This window comes from Lepisosteus platostomus, chromosome 5, assembly GCF_059453375.1.
Source record: "Lepisosteus platostomus isolate fLepPlt1 chromosome 5, fLepPlt1.hap1, whole genome shotgun sequence".
In the NCBI taxonomy this organism is placed as follows: Eukaryota; Metazoa; Chordata; class Actinopteri; order Semionotiformes; family Lepisosteidae; genus Lepisosteus; species Lepisosteus platostomus.
In genome coordinates, this window is record NC_142615.1 from 2,066,782 (window position 1) to 2,072,431 (window position 5,650).

A 5,650-nucleotide genomic window follows, 5' to 3' on the forward strand; every position below is an offset into this window, starting at 1 on the left:
ATGGATTAGTTGGGATGCATGTTGGATGATCCCTCCTGTATTATTTTCAAGGATGTCCAGAGGCTGACAGTAGGAAGATGGGTTAGATGGACTCTCCTGCATTCTTTTCCCCAGTTTTCCAGGGGCTGACAGTGGGAAGACAGGTATGGATGCAGGTTAGATGGTCTCTCATGTAATCTTTTTCCCTAATTGTCCGGGATGTCCAGTGGCTGACAGTGGGAAGATGGGTTAGATGGTGTCTCCTGCATTCTTTTCCTAGTTTTCCAGAGGCTGACAGTGGGAAGACAGGCATCAATTAGTTGGGATGCATGTTGGATGATCTCTCCTGTACTATCTTCCAGGATGTCCAGAATCTGACAGTGGGAAGACCGGTATGGATGCAGGTTAGATGGTCTCTCATGTAATCTTTTTCCTACTTTCCGAGATGTCCAGTGACTGACAGTGGGAAGGCAGGTATGGATTAGTTGGGGTGTGAGTTGTATGATCTCTCCTGTATTATTTTCCAGGATGTCCAGAGGCTGACAGTGTGAAGACAGGTGTGGACGGGGAGTTGGGAGGGAGGTGAGGAGCTCTCTGCTGTCTGTATTTCTTCCTCTGTGGCGTCTCTCTGCTTGTCTCTTTCTCTCAGTCCAGCTGCATGTGGTCTGTGAAACAGCAGCCTCGCAGTGCTGAGCTGGGATTAGGACCGGTGGGTTGCAGAGTTCAGGGTTTGATTCCAGAGGGGGACACAGCTCTTGTATCCCAGAGACAGGTACTTAAATTTCTGTTCTGGTATGTTTTATTGTAGACAGTGTAGTGTTGACAATGGTGTGCTGACATCTCATGAAGGCTGTAACTTAATACTCGCATTCAGTGACACAGTTAAATACTCACCTGTACTGTGCTTTCGTACTTGAATCAGTTTACAGTTTTAATACTCAGTGAGCTAAACTCGCGCCTGTACTGAGCTTTAATACTCAACAAACCTGTGTGCTGAACTAAAACCTTTATTCTGCTTCAGATCTCAAACCTGTGTGCTCAGCACTTAGCTGTACTGTAGTTTAATACTCAGACACATCTGTGTACTGATTCTTGAACTGTACTACGCTTTAATAATCAGGAACAGATTAGTGTGCTGAATTATTGCCTGTATTGAGCTGCAATGATGACACTTGTGTGAAGAACTCTAATATGGACAGTTTTAACACTCAAACGTGTGTACTGAACTCTGTATGCTGTAATCTAATACGCTGTACTCTCATGACACATCTGTGTACAGAGTTCTTGACTGTACTGAGTTTTAATACTCAAATACAAGCCAGTATTCTGTACCCTTGTAGTGTACTATAATACTCACACCTGGACTGAACTCACCTGTAGTGAACTTTAATTCTCAGACTGTACTGAACTCTCTCCTACACTGAGCTTTAATACTCCTTGACATACCTGTGTGTTGAACTGTATTATGCTTTAGTATTTGAACCTGAGTGCTGAACTGTTGCCTGTAGTGTTGTACTCAAACTTGTGAACTGGACTCTCGGCTGTACTGAGTTTTAATACTTCTTATTTGTTGTATTTTGAACCCCCACCTGTAGTGAACCTTAATTCTCAAACCTGTGTACTTAGCTTTAATACTTAGTGACACCCTTGACTGTACTGCACTTTAATACTCAATGACAAACCAGTATTCTCAGCTCTTGTCTGTAGTGCACTTTAATAATCAAACTTGTGTGCTGAACTCTCTCCTATAATGCTTAAATGTAATACTGACACACCTGTGAGCTGGACTGCATTGTGTTCAAGTATTCGATTCTGAGTGCTGAACTGTTGCCTGCAGTGTGTTGTAGTAGTTAAAACTCTGTACTGAACTCTCAGCTGTACTGAGCTTGAATACTCTGCCACACTTGAGAACTCTAATATGTACAGTCGTACTGAACTCTGTACACTGTACTATAATACTCAGACACATCTGTGTACTGGATTCACAACTGCACGGTGCTTGAATAATTAATGACAGTGTGAGCGATGTGTTGTGCTGTTTTAATACTTGATGACAAACGGTATTCTGAACCCTTGCCTTTAGTGTAATACTGTACTCCATAACCCACCAGTGTGGTGAAGTCTCACCTGTTTAATACTTTGCCTGTAATATGGTCTAATTCTCAAACCTGTGCGCTGAACTCATAACTTGGAGACCAGGTATTAAATCTTGGTAACAAAATGAATTTTACAGTTTTCGTATTAAGTGCAGCTTTGTGAAGGTGCTGTGTGTTGGCTACATCGTTGCTGGCAGGTGTGAAACTGCTGGTCTCACCAGGAGCGAGAGGGAGAGTTTGTGGAAATTGTGACACAAAAGCAGCCCTTCCTGCTCACTAGCTGCTGTACACACACATGAAATGGGCTCTCCTAACATCCTTAATCCTTTCTGGTCTTTTTGAACTGGCGTATGTATTTGAAAGTTTCACTGGTCAGCACAGGAGGGGACCGGAGACAGGGGACCCCCATCAATGCTGAAGGGCACGAGGCGCCAGGCAGGTGAGTGCAGACCAGGTGAGTCTCTCCTTCACTGACTGTCCCTCGCAGGAGACGCTGGTCTTACACGATCTGTGCTGATTGGACCAATCTGTGATCCACAGACTGAGGGGACAGAGTAGGAGTCGTCTTGGGGAGACATCCAGGGTGTCCCGATCTCCTGCCTGCTGGAGCCTGTGAGGATGACCATGATGACGAAGAGCTGCGGGTGACCCTGATTCAGGCTGCTCTTTGGAGACGAGCTCCAGGCGGAGAGCCAGTGGACTCCTCCTATCGGGGCTCCAGGGGGTGACCCTCAGGGCTGTCCTGACCTCCTGCTGTCTCTACCTCAGAAGGACCTGGTCAGTGTGCTGTTGACCCTACACTCCCGTACCCGAGTCCAACACCACCCTCCAGCACGAGCACAAGGTCAGGTTAGTCCTGTCACTCCTGTGTCACAAGGCATGAACACACAACCCTACTAGTGAGTGAGGAGAACCTGCACTAACTTATAAAGTTACTAGCATTGATATTAGAGCCTGGTGAAGTATTGTATATTTAACAGCAATACTATTAGATCACAATCTTGAGTGACAGGTGAACGCTGGGCTGAATACAGATGACCAGAGCCAGACTGCTGCCCTCAGACACATGAACCAGCTGTCCCAGCTGTGCAGCCTACAGCAGTGTGTCCTGGGATGGAGGTGGGATGCTCTCTCCTGGCTCTTTTCCCTTTGCCATTTTCCAGTAAGTCTGGGGGCTGACACTGGGAAGACCTGTATGTATGAAGATTGAACCCTCTCCCGTTTTCTCTTCCCTAATTTTCCAGGTTGTCCAGGGGCAGACAGTGGAGAGATGGGTATGGCTGGGATAGAGGTTGGATGTTCTCTCCTATAATATTTTCCCTGATTTTCTAGGATGCCTGTAAAATTGACACTGGGAAGACTGGTATGGAGGAGGAGTTGGAATAGAGGTTGATGTTCTCTCTTTCCCTAATTTTCCAGAGGGTATGAAAGAGGTGTTGGGGTTGACATTGGACTCATTAGACTGTATTTTCCTTAATTTTCCGGGCTGACCAGAGGCTGATAGTGGGAAGATGGGTATGTATGAAGATTGAGCCCTCTCCTGTATTCTTGTTCCCTAATTTTCCAGGATGTTCTGAGGAAGACAGGGAAGACCAGTGTGGATGGAGGTTGATGCTCTGTCCTGTGTTTATTTCTGTAGTTTTCCAGGATGTCCAGAGGCTGCCAGTGGGAAGACAGGTATGGATGAAGATTGAACCCTCTCCTGTTTTCTTGTTCCAGGATGTCCAGGGGCAGACAGTGGAGAGACGGGTATGGCTGGGATAGAGGTTGGATGTTCTCTCCTATAATCTCTTCCTTGATTTTCTAGATGTCCATAAAATTGACAGTGGGAAGATGGGTATGGAGGAGGAGTTGGAATGGAGGTTGATGTTCTCTCCTGTCTCTCTTTTTCCCTAATTTTCCAGAGGCCAGAGGCTGCCAGTGGGTAGACAAGTATGGATGAAGATTGAGCCCTCTCCTGTGTTATTGTTCCCTAATTTTCCAGGATGTTCTGAGGAAGACCGAGGGAAGACCAGTGTGGATGGAGGTTGATGCTCAGTCCTTCGTTCATTTCTGTAGTATTTTCCAGAATGTCCTGAGGCTGACAGTGGGAAGACGGGTATGGATGAGGAGTTGGAGTGGAGGTTGATGCTCACTCCTGTCTCTCTTTTCCCTAATCTTCCAGAGTCCAGAGGCTGATAGTGGAAAGATGGGTATGTATGAAGATTGAACCCTCTCCTGTATTCTTGTTCCATAGTTTTCCAGGATGTTCTGAGGCTGCCAGTGGGAAGACAGGTATGTATGAGGAGTTAAGATAGATGTTAGCTGCTCTCTCCCTGTTTTTTACCTTATTTTCCAGGAAACGTGCAGAGCCTGACATTGTGTATGAAGTTTGAACCCTGTCCTGAGTTCTTTTCCAGGATGCCCACAAGCAGACAGTCGAGAGGCAGGTGTGGTGCTGGGATTGATGCTGAACTCTCTCTCCTGTATTATTTTCCAGGCTGACCAGAGGCGGCCAGTGGGAAGACGGGTATGGCTGGGAGTTGGGATGGAGGTGAGAAGCTCTTTCCTGTCTTTTTCTTCCTCCTTGTCGGTCTCTGTGACGTCTCTTGAGCTGTGTCTTTCTCTCAGTCCAGCTGCTTTGTGCTCTGTAAAACACTACACTTCTGCAGTATTAAACAGGGCTTTTTGACTGGATTGCAGGTTTGATTCCAGAGGGGGACACAGTCTTGTACCCCAGAGTGAGGTACTTTGCTCAGATGGACTGTTCTGATCATGGTTATCAGTGGCTGTACTGTAGGGAGTGGAGTGCTGACAATGGTGTACTCAATTCTCAAGAGTATTGTACCTTAATACACTTCGTCTGTGTTGAACTTTCACCTGTACTGAGCTTTGTTACTCAATGATAAATACCAGTGTGCTGAAGTCTTTCCTATAGAATACTTGTACACCCAAACCTGTGTACTGTACTCCCATCTCCACTGAGCGTTAATACTGGTAATCCTCACACTTGTATTGGTAACTCTCTCCTGTCCTGAGCTTTAATTCTCAATGACAGACCTGTGTGCTGAGCTATCCTGTGGACTGTGCTGTAATACTGAAACCAGGGTGCTGAACTTGTACTTAATGTAATTCTCACATTGACACACGAGTACTGAACTCACCTTTACTGTGCTTTCATACTCAGGCGTGTACTGACCCCTCATGTGGACTGGACTATCATACTTAAACCAGTGTAACCAGTGTGATACACCTGTGTGCTAAACTCTCACCTTGACTGCGCTTTAATACTCAAACCTCTGTGCTCAGCTCTCACCTGGACTGGGTTAAAATACTTAAACCACTGTGCTGATCCCTAACTTGTAAGTGAGCTTTAATATTCTGTGACACACCAGTGTGCTTAATTTTAACCTGCAGTGTTCTTTAAATCTCAAATCTGTGTGCAACACTCTTACCTTGATTGAGGTTTAATACTTGTGTGCTTGACTCTCACGCGTTTTAAATTTGTTCTCAGATCTGTGTGGTCAGCTCTGGACTAAACTTAAACCAGTGCTTTTTCCTGTGCTTCAATACTGATACCTGTGTGCTCATCTCTC

At 45.7% G+C, this 5,650-nt stretch overlaps 1 long non-coding RNA gene across 1 annotated transcript; it reads left to right on the forward strand.

The window, feature by feature from the left end:
* The first annotated feature begins 283 nt into the window (after positions 1-283).
* On the forward strand, positions 284-5,650 carry LOC148662404 (uncharacterized). The gene is made up of 3 exons (XR_015936315.1): positions 284-4,349; positions 4,555-4,608; positions 5,569-5,650. It is a non-coding gene; the product is annotated as an uncharacterized LOC148662404 (long non-coding RNA).